This window comes from Ahaetulla prasina, chromosome 8 (genome assembly GCF_028640845.1).
Source record: "Ahaetulla prasina isolate Xishuangbanna chromosome 8, ASM2864084v1, whole genome shotgun sequence".
NCBI classification, from domain to species: Eukaryota; Metazoa; Chordata; class Lepidosauria; order Squamata; family Colubridae; genus Ahaetulla; species Ahaetulla prasina.
In genome coordinates, this window is record NC_080546.1 from 69,562,924 (window position 1) to 69,585,160 (window position 22,237).

Below are 22,237 nucleotides of genomic sequence, written 5' to 3' on the forward strand. Positions count from 1 at the left end.
AGAAGTCCTGGGTAGCAGCCAATCTTCTTGATAATAATTCAAGAAGTTTAGAAGTAATAAGACTGGACCAAATTGGAAATTAAAATATGGTGTAATTGAATATATTACTTAGTCTGCAGTTTTAGGCAATCCAAATTTTTCTTGCAATAACTCAGATGGTTTAAAAGTTTGTTTGTCAATAAGCCAAAGATTAACAGTGCTGCTTCAGAATTTCAAATATCTGCAAACTGAGGAATATCAGTATTTCTAAAGTCAGTTTCCCATGCTGGAATGGCTACAGCTAATTCTAATTCACTTTACTATCAAATATCTCCCGGGGGGGGGAGAACTTCCTATCCAATGCCCTATACAGAATGCCCCAGTCAGAAATAGTCAAGCCTCCCAACCAGCATCCCAACTAGCCGCTAAAGTAATGACCAGGGCACAAGGAAAACTGGACCTGCCAACTGACAATGCTACTGCACAAGCATTCAAACAGGCACTCCTCACCAATGACTGGTACCAGGCTCATAAGGACACTCGCTTGCTAAAAGATGGCCTGGGAGGAAAACTGTATGTCCCAGCTAGCCAGAGTCTCAACCTCATTAAAACCTGCCATGATTCAAAGCTATCCAGCCACTTCGGATTTATAAAAATACTGCACTTGATAAAAAGGCAATTCTGGTGGCCTTCCTTAAAGACATAGAAAGTTACATGGCCAGTTGCCCTGTCTGTGCAGCTGCAAAGAGAAGGCAGGGAAAAACCCCAGGGCTATTGCAAACGGTAGCTGAACCATCAGCACTGTAGAGAGAGATCTCTATGGATTTCATAGTAGAACTGCTGGACAGTGCAGGAAACACTGTCATTTGGGTAGTAATAGACCTGTTTTCCAAGCAGGTCCACTTCATATCTTGCCAAAAAAATCTCCACTGCCAAAGCTCTGGCCAAAATGTTCCTGCATCCCATCTATCGGTTGCACAGAGCCCCCGCCCCCAGAGGATTATATCCAATCAGGGGGTCCAATTCACATCAAAGTTCTGGAAAGCTTTCCTAAACCTTCTGGGTACCAATCAGGGCCTGAGTTCTAGTCATCCTCCTCAGACAAATGGGGGGACAGAATCACTGAATGGGGTTCTAGAACAGTATCCATGGTGCTTCATCAACTACCAAGAAGATAATTGGACCAACTTCTTGCCTTTTGCAGAGGTTGCTTATAATAACACAGTGCACTCTAGCACTGGATTCACCCAATTTTGAGTGGTCACCAGCCAGGACTTTAACTCGATGACAGAACTATCAGCAGAAGAACCAAGATACCCTCCCTTAAGGAGTGGATAAAACAACTGAAAGACACCTGGCCAGTACTAAGGAAAGCACTCAGTGATGCTAGAGCTGCATTCAGATCACAGGCTGATAAGAAACGAACAGACCCCAAACCGTTTAAAATAGGGAACAGGGTATACCTATCCACTAATTTCTACAATCCATACACCCTTCTAAGAAACTAGGACTGAAATACATAGAACCTTTCTCCATCACTCAGATTATGAATCTGGTGACAGTTGAATTACCACTACCAAAACCTCTCAGGCAAGTGCATTATTAACAATTTTCAGTAATAATTTGGTGTACTTTGTTCATATTGATCTCATAGAAAAATAATAGTTTGACCTTTTGTTTTCAATTTTAAAACAATATTAGGAAGTTACTGTTTTTAACATCGTTTGCATGCTTTAGAATTGCTAGATACTATATAATAAGTATATGTTTTGAACTGAATTGTAATGGCCAATTATTTTAATGATTATCACTCTGTTGATGTGGTTTTCTATGATCCTATATCAAGAAAAAAAAATATTTGCATGATGAAAATTTAGTACAAGTATGTAGAAATAATTTTATTACCAGACACTTGAGGGCAGTATTGTATTTGAATATGTAAGAATTGAAGGTTATTCAAAAATAAATTATGGTAGAGGTACATGAATTTATGCTTAATTACAAATTGAAAGGAAAACCTAGAGTAAAGGTAGCATTTTTCTGAGTTAGGCCTATATATAAACTGAACAGTTATATTGTTTTAACGAAAGAAATAAAGAAAAAGGAAGAGACAATATTATCAAATATGGACCAAATGGTACGAGTGGCTGGAGAACAGGAAGACTAAATAGAAATGAAGGATGGAGAAGAGGAGATAACAAATGTGTAAAATATTGTAAATAAATGAAACTAGATGTAAATGGACGATAAAGTCAAAGATAGTAAAAAAGAAGGGAAAAAGGGAATGTATAAACCAGAAAGTTGAAGGAATGAAACGGTAATGTAAAAAGAAAACACAGATTATGTGTTTATGTTATGTATGTTTGTGTTGTGTTGTGTTGTAATAAAATCAATAAAAACTTTTTTAAAAATAAAAATAAATAAATATAGTTTACAAAAACTGAAAGATAACATATTTTAAGACTAAAGTTATGCTGGTCTTTCATTAATTTTAAAAGGGGTACAATGATTTTTTTCTGAAAAATATAGTCTAATTAGAGTATTTCAGGAAACTAACATGAAGACTTTTCTGTATTAATGTGTATAGACTTTTTGCATACTAATACACAAATATAATTCATATTTCAGTTAGTATGTATCTGAATAATTTTAATTCTAATAAAATTTTAAGAGGTTTTTAAGAAGAGACTAGACCATCACTTAAGTAAAATGGTATAAGTTTTTCTTCTTGAGGAGAGGGCTGGACTACAAGACCTCCAAGGTTTCTTCCAGCTTCTATTCTATCCTGTCCTGTCCTGTCTTGCCCTACCCTATCTTATCCTAAAATGGTTTGACTTTTTGTTAGACTTAAGAGCTGTTCAGTTAGAAATGTATTTTGGGGTGATGAGTATCATTAATGAAAAATCTAGATTTCAGTTGAATTGAACGTAGTTGTATAATTTATAGTAGTAATCTTTCTTTTTGAATTATACCTTATATATAAATGCTAGTGAATTATCTTCTGTTGAATATAACTGCCTAGGAATGATGAAAACATACTTACTCCTAGTAACTAAATGATAAAACCCTAAATACTTCCAGATAACATAATTATATACATGGATATAACTAAATAGCACCTCCGATAATGTTATCTGAGAGTCAAATACTGGGTGCAGTTACTCAAAATAACTCCACATATCTTTCTTCTATGGTTTTCATTAAGATGACTGAATTCTCCTTTTTCATTCAGTGATGTGTAGAAAAGAAAAGGGTTACCTAACCAGAGCAATAGCACTTAGACTGATATATTATCCCCTAATGCAGTGGTTCTCAACCTTTATAGTGCTGCGACCCCTTTAATACAATTCCCCACGATGTGGCAACCCCTTTAATACAATTCCCCATGATGTGGCGATCCCAACCATAAAATTATTTTCATTTTGAATTTATTGCGCCTGAAGCCGTATTGGCTAGCGATCTGAACTGCTTGCGATTGCCTTGAGCACGGAGGCATTAAAGTGGAGACTCCTCCCCATTAAGTTTATCGCGCCTGAAGCCAGATTAGGTTAGCGATTGGGAGTGATTGCAGCTGGCTTGAGAGGGAGACATCAGAGCAAAGATTTCTCTCTTTTTTAATTCATCGCGCCTGAAGCCGAATTCAGCTAGTGGTTTGAAGAGCCTGCAGCTGGCTTGTGGAGTCAACCATTGGAGCGCGATTCTTCAACTCGCAAGTATACTTCCCATATTTCCGATGGTCTTAGGCGACCCCTGGCAAATCGTCATTCGACCCCCAACGGGGTCGCGACCCACAGGTTGAGAACCACTGCCCTAATGCTTTACGGTACTCTCTGAGCAGTTTACAATGTGAGCATACTGCTTACAACCGTGATGGCGAACCTATGGCACATGTGCCAGAGTGGCACGCAGAGCCCTCTCTGTGGGCACACGTGCCATCGCCCCAGCTCAGCCAACTGGTTGTCGGGTTTCTGAGGCGTGCATACATGCCGGCCAGCTGGTCGTCAGGTTTACAACACTCTGGTTAGTGCACCTTCCGGTTTGGGCACTCTGTGGCTAAAAGGTTCGCCGTCACTGGCCTACATTTTACTGACCTTGGAAGGATGAAAGGCTGTCAATCTTGAGCCAGTCAGGACTGAACTCCAGGCTGTGGGCAGAATTGCCTGCAATACTTCTTTCTAACCACTGCGCAACCAGGGTTCCTATATACCAGTGTACTTTCTTGTGCAGTCAGCTAGAATGGGTTGAGCTGGTTGGTTAGGCTGAGCTAAGCACAGATTAGTTTTTGAAATCCATCATTGGCTGAAAAAAATGTATTACCTCACTGAAAATTTATTTGGTCCATTGTAGCATGACTGAAAACCGCAGTAGGGCAAAATCTGCTAATAGGGTTTTTTGTTACATCTCTTAGTTATTCTTAGCCTATTTATAGCCCTAATCATGTTTCAGAGCAATATTAAAAGGTAGGTTTATTTATTTTTATTTATTTATTTCTATTTTTATACCGCCCTTCTCCCGGAGGACTCAGGGCGGTGTACAGCCAAGTAAAAATTCAATATATAAACATTAAAAAGAAGTTAAAAAGAAATATTATAATGTGGCCGAAATTTAAAACCATATAAAATCTTAAAACATAAATACCCCAATAAAATTTCAATCCAGTCCCGCTTGAATAAATAGGTGCGTTTTCAGCTCACGCGAAGGTTCAAGATCAGGCAATTGGCGTAAACCGGGGAAGTTCATTCCAGAGCGTGGAGCTCCAACAGAGAAGGCCCTTCCTGGGGCCGCCAGCCGACATTGCTTGGCGGACGGCACCCTGAGAAGGCCCTCTCTGTGTGAGCGTCTGGTCGATGGGAGGCACAAGGTAACAGCAGGCGGTCCCGTAAGTACCGGGTCCTAAGCCATGGGCGCTTTAAAGGTGGTAACCAAAATCTTGAAGCGCACCGAAGACCACAGGAAGCCAGTGCAAGCTGCGCAGGATTGGTGTTACATGGGAGCAACGAGTCGCCCCACTATTACCAGCAGCTGCATTCTGGACTAGCTGCAGCCTCCGGGTGCACTTCAAGGGCAGCCCCATGTAGAGAGCATTGCAATAGTCCAAGCGGAAGTGACAAGGGCATGGTGACCGTGCATAAGGCATCCCGGTCAAGAAAGGCGCAACTGGCGCACCAAGCGCGCAGTGGAAGGCCCTCTTGGAGACGGCCGCCAAATGATCGTCAAGCGACAGTCGCCCATCAAGAGGACACCCAAGTTGCGCACCCTCTCCGTTGGGGCCAATAACTCGCCCCACAGCCAGCTGCGGCTGCAGCTGACTGTACCAGTGCCGGCATCCACAGCCACTCCGTCTTGGAGGATTGAGCTTGAGTCTGTTTCTCCCCATCCAGACCCGTACAGCTTCCAGACACCGGGACAGCACTTCGACAGCTTCGTTGGGGTGGTTCGGGGTGGAAAAGTACAGCTGTGTATCATCAGCGTACAGATGATAACTCACCCCGAAACCACTGATGACCTCACCCAGCGGCTTCATGTAGATGTTGAACAGGAGGGGCGAGAGAATCGACCCCTGAGGCACCCCACAAGTAAGGTGCCTCGCGGTCGACCTCTGCCCCCCTGTCAACACCGTCTGCGACCGGTCGGAGAGATAGGAGGAGAACCACCGATAAACGGTGCCTCCCACTCCCAACCCCTCCAACCGGTGCAGCAAGATACCATGGTCGATGATATCAAACGCCGCTGAGAGATCTAATAGGACCAGGGCAGAGGAACAACCCCTATCCCTGGCCCTCCAGAGGTCATCCACCAACGTGACCAAAGCTGTCTCCGTACTGTGACCGGCCCGGAAGCCGGACTGGAACGGGTCTAGATAGACAGCTTCATCCAGGTTATAACTATAAACTGCAGTAACTTGGAAGTTTAGAAAATATTAAAAAATTATATTAAGACATCAAATTAAGCAGAATCAAAACATAAAAACAGTTTAGTAATAGGTTAAACAGATATGTTAAACAAATTACTATCTCAGTAAAATGGTCTTTTAGGGAGTGGTTTTGAAAACAAAATATAATCAAGCAACAAAGACTTTTTAATATAATCATAAAATGTGTTTTCAATACTCTTTATCACTAAGTTAAATATTCTTCATTAGAATGGTAAACTTCTATGTTTAGCCTGGTGATACCAGAATTTTCTTCTGCAATAAATAGAATAGTGATAAATAGACCAGGAAAGAAAATGATGGTAAGTATTAATAAAGTATTTTTGTATTATTGGTTTTTTTCAGAGAGAGATCTATCACTTTCCTTTGTTGGGGCTAGGGAAGCGTGCTAAATGAGGTACAACTTTGAAAATAGTAGGAACTACCACAATACTATCTCATACAATTGGGGTATAATTGTAAAGATCTAAAGAGTTTCTGGTAGAAAAGGTTTGAGATTTTCAGCCTCCTATGTCCATAATAATATGAACCATTTTTAGAATTCTATTGATATAAGCAGAAGTGGAATTGTTAATGTACAGTATATTGGTTTTCTGGGGTAAGTTTGAAATCAAGTTTGATCATGTAGGTACCGTGATTGTTAGAAGGTGAGAAGAGAAGGAGAAAAAGAAAAGACTCTAACTGTAAGGACCAGCTTCTCCCCCACTTCCAAGAAAGTACAAACTCTTGAGAACTTTGTATTTCAAAAGGAACCTTTTATTGAAAGCAAGCCAAAACTCAAAGCCGGCTCTACGGTCCCTCAGGATATGCAGTTCAGGATAAAGGAAATTAGGAACCCCCTCCTCCACATCACCTTCTGATGTGAATTCTGACCAATCCGCTGGTGTGAAGATGAATTGTACCAGCCTCTCTGAGAAACAGATACAAAGAGCTTCTCAGCATCATCTTACAATCCACTCGTTCCCCCCCTTCCCTTTTATTTCCCGAGGTGTGAGAATTTTCCAGGCATTCCTGGCACCAGGCAACGGTTATAAATCAAGTTAAAGTTTATACAAAGAGGACCAAGCAAGAAATTGGATACCTAGGGCACATAGTAAAAGAACTAAATGTGACAACTCCAAATCCCCCCCCCCACTTCTTCCACGAAGAATGACAGCTACACAGATCTAATACTAACATTATGGACTTGTATACAAATACGATCAAATTCCAGAAAAGAAAGTACAAGGAAATATTCCCAGCTGATTAAGTTAATTACCTGGTAAATTATCTAAATTCACCAACTGAACAATTCATTGCAACATATAATCTAATGTAACAAAATCAAATATTATAACATAATGTAATATGTGAAGCATTGTTGGATTTTATGCGTTCACAGAGATGACGGTAATTCAAATCCTCTCTCTCAGTCATCCAGGTCCCAAAGGTGCTTTTTCAAAAGGTAACTGGACTTTCTTTTTTTTCTTTGAAGATGGTTTGCTTCTCATCCAAGAAGACATCGAAGTCTCGTCTAGCTCTATTCTGATTGATTGATAATCATTTTGAAGAACCTGCATTTAAACAAGCTGAATTGTAAAATCCAGTCTATATATTATGAGAAAGGGCTTCTCTTTGCCTTGTCACAATAGAGATAGCAACTAGTATTCAGTATTTCAGTCAGAAGTGTTTGATTGTACTACAACAATAACAGCATTTCCCCAATCATTTACATACCATACAGCCTTCCAGCATAGAGTTCTATCTCAATTCACTCCACAATTGCTAGTTCTAATATCATACAATAACAAAATAACAGAGTTGAGATCTTGGAGGTCTTCTAGTCCAATTCCAGTGATGGCGAACCTTTTCGGCACAGAGTGCCCAAACCGGAACACGTGTGCATGTGCGCATGCCAGAGCACTGGAAACCCGAAGACCAGCGCATGCCTGATTTTGGGCTGTTTTCTGAGCTGTTTTTCAGGATGTTTTCTAGGACGTTTTTTGGGGCCTGAAAATGGCCCAATAAATGGCCTGAAAATGGCCCAATAAATGGCCTGGAGAACAGCATGACAACAGCCCAAAAAATGCCCTGAAAATAGCCCGGAAATGGCCCAGAAAACAGCCCCAGAAAAGGGCTGGTTTTTGGGCATTTTTCAGGTCATTTTCTGATGCTCCAGCACCCGCGAACGCCAGCTGGATGACAAACATGTGTCCACCGAAAACCAGAAGAGCAGCTGGCAATAGTGCAGGTGCCCACAGAGAGGGCTCTGCGTGCCACCTCTGGCACGCATGCCAAAGGTTCGCCATCATGGCCCTATGTCATTTTATACAAGTGGTTGTCAAATTTTTCTTAAAACGTCCAGTGATAGAGCACTCAAAACTTCTGAATTCCACACGAGGAACTGCATATGCATGATTAATTTTTCTTATACATAATATCATATTTACATATACATATACATATCACTCAATTTCTCTAGAAGTGAACTCATCATGAATTTCCCCATGTGTCCCTGAGCCCATTTAAATGGAATGGTTTTAGCAAGAGCAAGAAGAGAACCTCATGAAGGCCCTCACCAGGAACACATTTGTACAAGTCAAAAGGATTTGAACACTATTTACAAATCAAAAATAAGCAAAAAACCCTGTCTGATCAAGATAACAAGAATAGATGCTGAGAATATAAAGAAGAGCTGCATGCCGGCAGCAAAGGGAACTCCTCAGGATGATGACAAAAGGAAAACAGAAATGGAACCAGCCATCTTTCAGGGGGAAGACATGTGGGCAATGAGCCAAGTGCCAAACAACAAGATCCCAGCTGTTAATGTTATCCCTGCAGAATTGCTGAAGCATACTATTCACATCCATCACAGCCTTTTTTCCAGAAAATGGCTACAGGGCTAAAAATGATCAGTGTTCATTTCATTGCCAAAAAAGGGTGGCTCCAAGGATTGTTCCAATTACTACACAATTGCCTTCATGCTAGTAGGATTTTCCTTAAGATCATACAACACACCTCATCTACAAACATGTAATGGAACATGTGACTCACTTTGCGGAAAGGGGGGAAGAGATGCTACCGAGGAAGCAATCACACAAGAGAACCTCCAATGGCTTAATTGGCAGAGAAAGAAACTTGAGAAGGACCCACCTAATTGTTCGGAGGGTTGAAAGTGGTGTCGGAAAATTTGGTTCTTCACATTTGCAAAATTCTGTTACTGTAGTTCTACAATACAGTAGAATTAATTCATTTAGTCCTGTTTCCTGTATGATTTACTTGGGAAGGTTGACAGAGACTTATGATATTTATGCTTGCTTCAGAAGTGGGGATCAGGACACTCATGACCATATTGTGAAAGAAATTTATATCTGCTATATTGACTACAAGAAAGCCTTTGATTATGTCAATAATGGCAATCTTTGGGGATATTTAGAAGACTTAGGAGTGTCCACACATCTGGTTAAGTTGGTGCAGTTGTCTGACACGAACTAGGAAGCCATTGTGAAGCACCATTTGGGCACATTGGTTCAAAATAAAAAACAGAATACAGAAAGGTTGCATTCTTTAACTTTTCTTAGTCAACATGCATGTTGAAATGATCATGAGAGTAACTTATTAATGTTAACCAATATAATGAGGTTAGCAGTTTCTTTTCCTTAACCAATATCAGATTCTTCCATTTGTAGGAAGCATATAAGGGAAACAAGCATTTGAAAATAAGATAAAATGTTAAAAAGAGCAGTTGATAATAATGTTTCATGTGGTGAAATTAAGGATATTAAGGAATAATTTTCTCTACCAGACTTTGACATTTTAGACTATATTGATGGGAAGTAACACAACCACAGGCAGAAGATAAGTAAGCTTATATACCCATAGGAAATATTATTTTTGGATGTCTCCATTATTCTGGCATGCATACGAATTATGTTGGTTCATATTTTATTTGAGATAGTTATTTTTACATGAAGAAATAAAAATAAAGCAGAGGAAAATGCATATGGAGGCTGCTAATTTTCGGTCTCAAAACTTTCTATTACTCTCAGATTTTATTAAAGTTGAAAATGATAAAAGCAAAAACTAGGGCATGAATTACCATCAGATCTTAAAGCAAAGTAACAGTTCATTATTTTAAGTGATCTATTTTATTCTTTTGTTGTATTATAGAAGAAGCTCCTGCAAATTTCTCCTTGACTATTAAAAAGGAAAGAAAAATATAAGGTGACTGACACAACACACATATGCACATGCACATGCTATTTGAACAGACTAAATTTTAAAAAATGTAATTTTTCTAGTATTATTCAGAATGCCTAGAAATTCAAGGTGGTTTCCATTTGCTTCAGTTTGGTGTAATACTTATGCAACATGCAGAGACTCAATTATCAAATCGTGAGCTCTTGTGTACACTGAAAAATTTAATATGATTGTTTTAGCTAAGCCACTAGCTTATCTGTTGCCAGACACATTTATATTTTTGAAGTACACTGTCAGATTCTCTGGAACATGTGTCTCCAGGGATCATAGATGGAGGCATAATGCCTTTCTGTCCTTCTCTTAAAATACAACTCAAATATAAATTTTAATAGACTAAAACAGTATTAAAAGGTTACAAAAGCATTGCATAGCATAGATTTTTGAATCAAATCACTCATACATTTCTTCATTAAGACTTATCAGAATGACTGTCCACAAAATTTATTTGAATCATGCAACTTTAGGAAGGAACAGTCCTTTTGAACCAGTCTGTTTGAATAATTGTCCTTTTAGGTGCTTTTTCTAAATAAATTATTACTTTAATAATTTATTTCTATGTTTGACAGACAGCTTTGGGCAGATAATATATTTTTACAGAACTGTGAATGATTCTCATATCAAACATTCTAATTAAGATGTACATTCCTGAAGACACATCTTCTATCTATCTATCTATCTATCTATCTATCTATCTATCTATCTATCTATCTATCTATCTATCTATCTATCTATCTATCTCAATATTTATACATTAAAAATAGTAAGTTAAGGTAGGTGAAACATTATTCCCAAAATTGAGATGTCTGTATATTGTTCTCTGCTGTATGCTAAATAACTAAATAACTAAATATCTACTGTTAATTTTACAACCTGCAATCAAAATGAGTCACACAATGGATTATTTCAGCTCTTTACTTTTTATATTCCACACCTTTTTAGTTTTGGGTTGACTAACATGGAACCAGAAAATATCAGGCAAAATAATGTGGAATGCCTTCTATCAAGTAAATACTAGTAAGAAATAAAGGTGCTTTTTTCAAGAGGAACCTGGATTTCTTGTTTTTCTTTGAAGACATTTCGCTTTTTATCCAAGAAGCTTCTTCAGCTCAACAGAAACATCTTCAAAAGAAAACAAGAAAGTCCATTTGTCTCTTGAAAAAAGCACCTTTGGAAAAACATTTTGCATTTTATTTGGGCCAATGGTAGATTGCTGGGTTTATATGATGAAAGGCTATATCCCATCTTCTGCTTTTCATGCTACCTGTCATATCACCAAATCATTTCTCTGGCATCAACTCTCTAATTCCAATGAATGATAAAGATAGGGCTGCCTTTTTTGTGGTTAAAAGGCCAAAATACAAAGGTTGAAATAATGTTTATACAGCTTACCTCCTGGCCATATAGCACAGAGATGTGGGAGATTATAGTATTCAGCCCTTTCTTCCCTCTTTTGAAGACAGAATAATCTCACAGTAGATAAATAAAAAGACCTTATTTTAAAACAAAATAGAAAATGTTAATAATCCTTTTAAACTATAAATTTGAAAATGTTGCCATTTAGTGTGAAAGAAAGTAAATTACAGAGCTGCCGAGATAATAAATGAATGGCAACTTATAAAGTAGTTTTTTCTTCTTTTCTTAAAAAAAGAAAAATTCAAAGGATACCATATTCTTGACAAATTACAATATGCTTCTATTCTGCTACAAATGATGCACTTCAGTCAGAATATCCAATCTTATACTGGAGATTTCAATTTATGATTATAAATCGTAAGAAATTCTAGACAAATTATATCTTCATAAATGAAGCTTTTTGATCGAATGCTCAATTCCACCATTGGTTAAGAACTTTACTCTTGGTAGCGTATAATAATAACATAATAAAAACTATTTAAAAAACATTCTACAATTAAAAACACCAGACAAATTTACCAATAGCAGAGTATCAGAGAGATCTGTCATTGCCTTACACAATGTAAGCCGCCCTGAGTCTTCGGAGAAGGGCGGGATATAAATTCAAATAAAAAAAAATGATAGGCAATATAGACACCTTACTAAGTCACCATTTCCTTGAGATCTCCAACTCTGATGACGTCATCATATTTTAAAGGACTTTTGGAAGGATGTCAGGGATGGGCCAGTCTCACCTCAGTAGAATTAAGCTCCATAGGGTGGCAGCCATGACAGAAAAAGCCTCTCTTTGAAATCTGCCAGTTATAACTCTTTCACAAGTGGGACCCATTGCATATCTCTTCTGTTGTACCTAATGAAATATATTTGGGTAGAGAGAGATCCTCAAGTTACTCAGTCCCACATGATATGAAGAGCTTTAAAGGGCAAAACCAGTAGTTTGAATTGAATCTGGAAGCATTATTATGTTAGCTGAGCAAATGTTGATTTATATCTAGAAATGTATATTAACTAATTACTAAGTTCATGAATTTCTTCATTAATATAGATATTTCCTGAAGAATGGTCACCATTTTTTCATGGTGGTGAAATAAAACAGCCAAAATAAAATAAATACTACAAATAATAACAATAGTAATAATCAGCTTCTGCAAGAAGATAGCACAAGCTGATTATAAATAATGAGATAATGCAACATAGTTGCCAAAATGATTCATTAGAACATCTGTAAAAATTACCATGTACCAGTAATGAAAAATTGGTGGAAACATATAACTGAAAAAATAGTTGAAAATGAATCAGTTGAACTATTGTGGGATTTCTAAATACAGACTGACAAAGCTTTAGCTCATAACACACTAGATAAGCCTGGAATTCACCAAAACGAATGATAGATAATGAATAATAGATAGTGAAATGATGTTTATAGTCTTCATAGTAAAGAGTAAAGAGTGACTTATTAAAATAAGACTTACTTAGAAGTTTTTAGATGTGTCAAGGACAGAGGTGACATTTTTATCTGTATAAAACCATTATACACTCAAAATATGCAATATCATATTTATAGTTAATAATTCTAAAATAACACGCATAAAAGTGATATAAAAACAAATCAGTGAAAACCATAAGGAAGGCACTGGTCACTTTCTAAAGGCTAAACATTTTATACAGATAAAAATGTCACCTCTATCCTTGGTACAGCTAAAAATCAGGTCACTTAAAAAAAAAAATACAGTGAGTTCCGGGAAAATTAAAATACCTAATAATTGGGTTTATGAATTCTGATTGCTAATTTGAATAGAGTGGACATTTTAATAAGATTTGAGATAGGGATTCAACTTCTATGCTTGAATATATACAGGTACTTTATTCATATGACAGATTGGAGCATCTTCTAGTTGCTGGCCTGATGGGTAACATCAATTCAGGCCAGAGAAAAAGCCTCCTGATCAGGAGCATACATGATTTAAAAAAAAAAAATAGGAAAGAGTCCAGGGAGAACTGGTGATTCATGATAAATATGGGAAAGTATAAGGTTTTTTTTTAAAATTATAAGCCACACAGAGTCACTTGACTGTGTTGGGCAGCTATAGAAATTGAATGAATAAATAAAATAAAATAAAATTATAGCCATATCTGTCTGAATATCTAAGCCCCAGAGCCACTGCTTAAATTCTGCTAAGGTTTTATCAGGAATAAGAAAGGCTGGTTTTGACAAGCACAACCCCACATAATATGGCTTACTTTTAAAAGGAATAGTGCAATGTACTGTTGAAGTATATTTATTAATCTAAAATCTAATGCAATTTTATTACTGCCTTTACTTTCCATAACTTATTAACTAAATAATAATATAGTATGATTTACTAATAAATTTTCAGGAGGATTTTATTAATGTTATAGCAAATGCATAAGAAAAATAATTTCTTTTTTCTTCCTTTAATTTCTTCTTTTTTGCATTTTTATAGTTTATAAATTTATATATTATTATAAACTATTAAGTATTTAGTTAATCAAAGCTAACTTGTTAACATTTCATCTTCATTTTCAATAGCTATAAATATTTATTAAATGCAGAAAAGGAGAAAGTGAGATTCTCTAAGCACATTTCTGAATATGCTTTTAACATGACAGCTGTTTTTTGATTTCTCTATTAAAATTATTTGAGCTGAATATACAGTATTTCCAACAGGGATGTCTTCTAAACATTTCTTATCTGAATTTATTTCCAAACGTTAGAATTTCAAATTCCCTGGTCTTGCATTATTGTTAGAAAGTACCATTTATGAAAAATTATCCCACATTATAAAATAGATATATTTTAAGAACTATTATATATTCTAATATATATTATACAGTATTTTATATATTGTTCATATACAGTAATTCATACAGTAATTCATATTGTTCATATACAGTAATAATATATAAATCTATTTTATAATGTGGAAGTTGAATATTGTTTTATCTTGTAGGTTTCTCAACCAATGTACTATAATGGTTGCTATGGTAGCTGGGTTTTTTTAGAATTTAGAAAGTGGGGGAGAGAGGGAGGGAGGGAGGAAGTGGGGGAGAGAGAAACATTCTCTGGAAATATCAATTACCTATTATTAAACATACTAATAAAGAAACTGTATTTTGTTTATCTAAGCACCTAAAAGTTACTTTCTACAGTTGCAGTTCTGTTACATGGCGTACAAGACTTCACATTCTTTTTCATATGAAATAGTATGTATTTTTTGTCTTTTTCAACAACATGAAAATCAGTCACCATGCCAACAGAAGAGTCCATAAATGCACCAGGAAAAAAAAGTGAAAAAGTACATTGACAATAGGTATTAGGAAGTTGAGCAGAAAATAACTGGTGCAGAATTGTTCATGTCGTAAGCCAATCAAACTGTCCAACAGTACTCCAGAATGATGATACCCCTGGGACATTGTGAAAAAAGGTTAACAGGGAGGAAGACAGGTTTTGGTCTTCCCTTACCAGAGACGATATATTAAGTTCTTTTATTTGAGCATGTGGTTCAATGATGCTTGAGCATCATTAATGAAGAGCCATGGTGTGCTGTGGTTAGAATGCAATACTGCAAGGTAACTCACCGCTCACTCCAGGAGTTTGAGTCTGAGTGGCTCAAGGTTGACTCAGTCTTCTATCCTTCCGAGGTTGGTAAAATAAAAACCCAGATTGTGGGGGTAATATGATGATTCTGTAAACCACTTAAAGAATAAAGCGATATGAAATGATATATAAGTTTAAGAGCTATATAAGTCTAAGAGCTATTGCTATTGCTATGCTCCATCAATAAGAATCTGGCTATTATTTCCAGGGATATCATGGGTGTTTTCCAATTTTTTAATTTTATTTATTTTAATGGGGTTTTTTTCTCTATTCTCAGAAGAATAAGATTATCCATGGATAATATCATTACCCATGACTGGAAGTTTAGAAGGATTTGGGAGAAATACCCTGATTGGCTTGGAAGGTTCCTTTTGTAACCTATTTTTCTGAGATAAGTTATTTTTAGTTCCATATGGTTTATTTGAATTTGGTTATAAGTGATGGATGGCTATAATTTAACTGTAATTTAGATTTTTTTGGTAAACACTCCAAAACATAAGAGGGTGAGATCCCAATAGAATAAAATATATCTAGCATGGGACTGAACTGTGGAATCCTTGGTGCTCTCTAAACTTGATTGTTCTCTTCCATCTAAGGACTCCACAGAGTGAGATGTAATGAAGTAGCTCATGATAGATTGGCTTGTTGGGATATGGAAAAGACACAGGACAGTGAAATCGATCAAGTGCCCTCTTGTCCACCTTTATGGCACAAAGGGGATGCGGATACATAATGGATCCTATCTTAGAATCAGGTATTGGCTTTAACTACATGCTAACAAATTGCTAACAAAACCTGATAAGAAGTGCAGCTTACACAGCAGAGATATTACATAAATATACCACAATTGCTCACATCACTCTGCATTTAAATTTTTAATGGCCTAGCATGACTGCTGCTCTGCTGTTGTGAGTCAGCAACTGGATAGAGAAAAGGGATCAGAAGCACAATTCTGGCCTTGAAGAGCAGCTGTGCTATCACGAGAGCTTCCTTCTAGCCAGAGTTATGGGCGGATGTAAATACAATAGTCCCAATGGTCCAGCATAGTATATAGGTGTTGGGGATTAAAGCCCTGAAGGTATATGCACATCCCTCAAAATTGGATAGGACAAAAGGAGAGGAAAGAAAATTACTGTGCAAAACTGGAGAGAAAATTTGGAGGCTGAAGTTACATGAATGTGCAGAGCAGTTGTTGATTCCTGGTCAGGAAGGGAGAAGAAAGGTCTATGGTGGCTTCTCTAGAAGAAGATAAGCCAGGGCCTAGAGGGATGACATGAGACCTTGGACCCAGCTGACTGTAGAAGGCATCTTCCTGCGAAACCTAAGATGAGAAGGAAGGGTTAGTCAGCTGATGGAAAAACCTGGCCTCTGAGGAAAGAAAACATCCCCAAAGACTGAGACATCAGGGACCTCACACTTGTCATCCTGGGACTGAATCAGCCATGGAGAAAAGGAAGAGAACTACTGCAATGCCATGCCTTTCATTCCTAATGTCCACAATCAATCGTAACAATACCATTACCAGTGGCTGCTGAATATAGCTGCTGAGAGAACCAGAATAACTAGTTGCAACTCTAGAACTCCTCTAACACAGGTCATCAACTTGCATGATTCATGCAATAGCCATATTATATCCCATCATAAATTAAAAATACTCCTAAACTAAAAGGAGTACAGATAATCTGGTTCCTGCAGGGCCTATCAAGCTGCATTTTCATCAGTTTCTTGATAACTTTTCTTTTAAAATTGGATGCAAATTGTCCAGAACGGTTGGATCCATGATGACTTTTTATGTGGGGATGTATCATGCCTTTCTTCAAGGCAGGTTGAACTAATCTGTAATTCAAATATATGTTTATTACTGCACAAATCCAACAATTTTATTACTTCCCAGGTAATCTTAACTAACCATTAATCTAAAAGACAGGCAGACAGGGTAGCAGTCATCCAAATACTGTCCATTTCAACAGAATTACAGGGTCAATCTCCTCTCAGATAAGATGTTGCCTCTGCCAACTTGCATGTTCTTGAAAAAAGAGGGAATTAAATTGATTTGTAAAATCCCATGTCCGATTAAATGAAAATGAGATATTTTTCTAACATTAGAGGGTGTTAGAGAAAATAAGGACTAGGGTACTGGACACAGTATTCCAGTATTTGATGGGTTGCCACAAAGAAGAGGGATCAACTTATTTTCTAAAGCACCAGATGGCAGGACAAGGAACAATGGTTGGAAACTAATCAAGGAGAGAGAAGCAATCTAGAATTAAGGAAAAACTTCCTAACAGTCAGAACAATTAACCAGTGGAACAGTTTGCCTTCAGAAGTTGTGGGTGCTTCATCACTGGAGGTTTTTAAGAAGAGACTAGACAGTCATTTGTCTGAAATGCTTGAGCAGGGAGCTGGACTAGAAGACTTCCAAGGTTCAGTTTGGTTTGGTTCGGCTCAGTTCGGTTCAGTTCTATTCTATTCTATTCTATTCTATTCTATTCTATTCTATTCTATTCTATTCTATTCTATTCTATTCTATTTTTTTTCCGAGTCTAGTCTAGTCTACTCTACTACTCTACTCTACTCTTCTCTTTCTGCAATATAACTAAAAGAGATGACCACATTGAAATAATAATAATAATAATAATAATAATAATAATAATAATAATAATAATAATAATAATAGTCACTCAGATGGTCCACTGGAACTTGTGTCACAACTACCATCTGCCTGTAGCAAAGAACTGGTGGGATCATAAGCCTGAAAAAGTGATTGAAAATGAGCACGCAAAACTACTGTGGGATTTCCGAATACAGACTGATAAAGTTTTGGAACACAATACCCCGGATATCACAATTGTGGAAAAGAAAAAAGTGTGGATAGTCGACATTGCTATACCTCATCTATATACATAAGAAACAACTTGAAAAAGTCACCAGATATCAAGATTTGAGAATCGAATTGCAGAGACTCTGGCATATGCAGGTGGTTCCAGTGGTACTCGGCACATTGGGAGCTGTGCCTAAAGACCTAGGCAAGCACTTAAAAGCAATTGGCGCTGACAAGATCACCATTGGTCAGCTGTAGAAGGCCACCTTACTGGGATCTGCTCACATAATTCACCGATACATCACGCAGTCTGAAATGCTTGGGAAGTGTTCAACTAGTGATCTTTGAAACGAAATCCAGCATAGTTATCTCGTTTGTTGTGTATACTGTCATTTTGTGTAAATAATAATAATAATAATAATAATAATAATAATAATAATAATAATAATAATAATAATAATAATAATAATAATATAATTGTAGTATACAGGATAACAGCAATGGTGTTCTTAAGGAAGGCCTCACTTTCCAAACTATGATAGAGAAATAAGAAATTGGTTTTTTGAAATGTTGCTGTAAATTATGAATACACCTCTTCTTAAACTTTGCTCAGGCCCACTCTTTCTGGTTTTAAAATAGGAGTGAGGGTTTTTCTCCTTTAGAATTTTTTTAGCAGGGATGTGCAAAACACAGTGTTTAATGAATAGAATATCATATTTGTCTACCATACTGCTTAGTCTGGCAAACTCAGGGTTGTTTCATAGTTTTTTTAGCAGTACATCTACCTGAATAGAATACATATCTTAATGTTCTGAATATGCTTTAGGACCAGACAAGAGATAGATACTGTAGAACTAGATCAGAGCCCTGCAAATCTTATAGAAGATTTACTCCAGAAAATTATCAATCAATTAGTCAGTACTTGGTAAAAAGTGCAATGACATATGTAAATAATCAGAAGTTACAACATGCAACATTTATCTTTTCGTTGCGCTTCTATGTTCAGTGTTATTGTAACAAATATACAATAATATGTTATATGTTATATAATATGTTTGCTAATACAGAAGTTTTTAATTGAAATTACTATGAAAATTATTCAGTACATTTGGATAACCATTGAAATTCTACTCCAGGGATGTCAAACTCACGTCGTCATCATGGTTTAACAAAGGGGACTTTTCCCCACTTTGCTAAACTGGACGTGGGCATCATTGGTGGGTTGCTACCGGTTCAGACCGGTTCTCAAGAACCGTTGGCAAAAATCTGGCCAAGTTCGCAATCAGTTGCATCAGCTAGCAACTCAATCTGCCTGCCTACAATCCATCTCCTCGATGGGCAACTCAATCTGCCTGCCTCAATTGGGTAAGTAAGCTATTAAAAAATAGTTAATTGGTTTTTTTTTAGGAGTTGGGTTTTTAGACAGCAATTAAAAGTTAAGGAAGTTTTAAATTTAGCTGCGTTTACCTAAAACAGGGGTCTCCAACCTTAGCAACTTTAAGGCTTATGGACTTAAACTCCCAGTTCCTCAACCAACTTTCCTGGCTGAGGAACTCTGGGAGTTGAAGTCCACAAACCTTAAAGTTACTAAGGTTGAAGACCCCTGATCTAAAAAATATAAATAAAATATAATAATAAAATAAAATATTTCTGCAGCTTTCTGAGATTTGGTGTGTTTCTGTAGTGTTTCACTCTAACTACACAAACACACAAAATCTCACAAAGCTGTATGTGGCATTTTGTGTGTGTGTGTGAGTCAGTTGTATTTTGTTGTGTTGTGTGTGTGTAAAGTGTGAAAGTTGGTTTTTGAGCTTTTTGTGGCTGTGTGAAGTTCCTGCTTGTTTCAGGAGGCATTTTGGGTGAGGTGCAGTGCTTTTACATTGTATGTGTCAGTTGTGTTGTGTTGTGTTGAGTTGTGAGTGGGTGTAAAGTGTGAAAGTTGGTTTTTGGTACCTCTTATTGTTTTGTATACTTTGTTTATTATTTTTATTATTTATTGTTATTGGCCACACCCATCCAGTCACATGACCGCCAAGCCACGCCCAGTGTCACATGACCATCAAGCCACACCTACAAAATAAGCCACGCCCACAGAACTGGTAGTAAAAGAATTTAGAACCCACCCCTGGTAGGCATGGCCAGCATGTGATGCATCCAGCCCGGGGCCCAGGAGTTTGACAGCCATGCTCTACTCCTTCTTCAGGTTGTTTAATACAAACTGATGAGTGCAGATAATTATTTTATCCACCTACACATCAGTGATGTAGAATGAATTCTTTCGTATAGGGATCAGCACCTCATCAGCTGAGAAATATGTAAATAATAGCAGGCTAAATGAGCAGGTCAAAAATTTTGTTGCATTCATTAATTTATATGAAGCTTTTCAACTGCATGAAACTGAAATAATTCTTTAATAGCACTCATTTTAATAAGTCATGATAGAGATGCCATTGCAAATTATAGCTGCCACTAAAAGTATCAGAATAACTCTACTGCTTATTCTGAACACTGAAAGATTGAACTCCACCATACACACATCTAATGTAACATTGTACTTCCTTAGCATCTTTATCAGTAATTTACAGAGCTTTTTTAGTTGAGCAAATGCCTTTATAGTTATCTAGCTGTTGCATGAAAAACCAATGTATGATTGCAGGGCCAAATTCTTTCAGCAAATAGTCTTTTGGCACTTTAAAGGATAACAGTGTTGTCATGCTGTAAACTTTGGTGGGATAGAGCATTGCTTTTCAATCTGTGGTACAGGTACCACTGGTAGTACTTCAGCACCTGGCAAGTGTACGCATATGATGGGTTGAAAAGCACTGTAAAAAAACGTGCTTAAAAAGTATAAAAGTGTAGTGGGGGTGGGTGGGTGAGCTGAAGCAACAGCACTGCCACACAGGCACTTTTTTCCTTTTTTTTTTTTGTCATTAAGTTTTTGACACTTGCTAGGCGACTGGCGGTACTCGAATATTGCCATATCCTAAAAGTGGTACTATCTGTGAAAAGGTTGAAAAGCCCTGAGAGAAAAGCATTCATCAACAGACGAATGGAATTTATCTTCAGAAAGGAATGTATGATTTTGTACTTGGGGGAGATAGTTAAAAAAGAAATGCTAAAAGCAAATAAATTATCTAGAAGCAGAAGCTATTTAGAGAATATTTATCTAATAAATATATGCACTCTTTTTTGCTTGGAGAGCTAATTTACATTACATTATGTGATAATAGTGGTTTCTGTTTAATCTGTAGAAAATAAAATTTAATTCAGCTGTTTTACAGTCATTCTTTGTATTTGCTTTGTATTCTTTGTGAAGATAAAATATCTATTATATTGCAGTTTCTACATGTAGTAGGTTTATATCTCTTGATAAACAAACCTTGACAAACAATGTTCTAGGCTATGAGTGAGTATTCTGTTAATTGATCCCATTTTCACTGAAAAAAGGAGATTTGAGATATAATAGAAAAGTAGCAGAATTGGGCACCCCATCTCCTTACAACACTCGTCTGCTTTTCCCTTAGAAAAAATGTGGTTATTTGCCTTTAATATGTGAATGGAGCCATCCCTTTCATAATTTGCATTATGCGCTAAATGATTTATCCCCAGTTTTCTTACATCTGCCTCAAGATGGGGCTGTTTTCTTTCAAATGGAAATAGGAAGGAGCACCAACACCGCTCCCTTTCCTAGAATTCAGCATCTAATTTTGCAAAGATTTCTCTTGGGCTGGCAATTAGAAATGGTAAGCTATTTCCATCACTTCTCCTCTTAAGATGAAAAGTCCAGAGAAATATGTTGCTCTCAATGTGTCATGGATTTGGATAGATTTAGATACAGAACAATGTTTTTTTAAAACCAATGCTGCTTTTTGTAGGCTGAGGAAGACAGGTTTTTTTCCACTAGTAATAGGCATCTCTGGAAGGGTTATACAAGTACATGCACAATGTCTGTCCTAAGTGTCTGTTTGTGCAACATTGTTTATTTTTTTCTAATGAGCAAGCTTTTGAGTAGACGTCTGAATGTATTTTGCATATTATGTAATTAGAATTATTTTCTCACGTTGTCAGATTGGAACTAGTGTATTTTCATCCTCTACTAACCCTAAATAACATTCCTTTAAATGCTGTTAGAATCTAAAATATAGTATAGGCCTTTGCATAAGAGCATAACTACACCAAATCAGGAATAAAATATATTAATCTTTCACAATCCACTTCTGCCTTAAGAACACAA

At 36.9% G+C, this 22,237-nt stretch overlaps 1 long non-coding RNA gene across 1 annotated transcript; it reads right to left on the reverse strand.

The window, feature by feature from the left end:
• Positions 1-7,166: 7,166 nt before the first annotated feature.
• LOC131202828 (uncharacterized) lies at positions 7,167-12,414 on the reverse strand. Its single transcript, XR_009156229.1, has 3 exons — positions 12,298-12,414; positions 11,540-11,640; positions 7,167-7,464 (listed from the first exon to the last, which is right to left on the reverse strand). It is a non-coding gene; the product is annotated as an uncharacterized LOC131202828 (long non-coding RNA).
• Between the last annotated feature and the right edge of the window lie 9,823 nt (positions 12,415-22,237).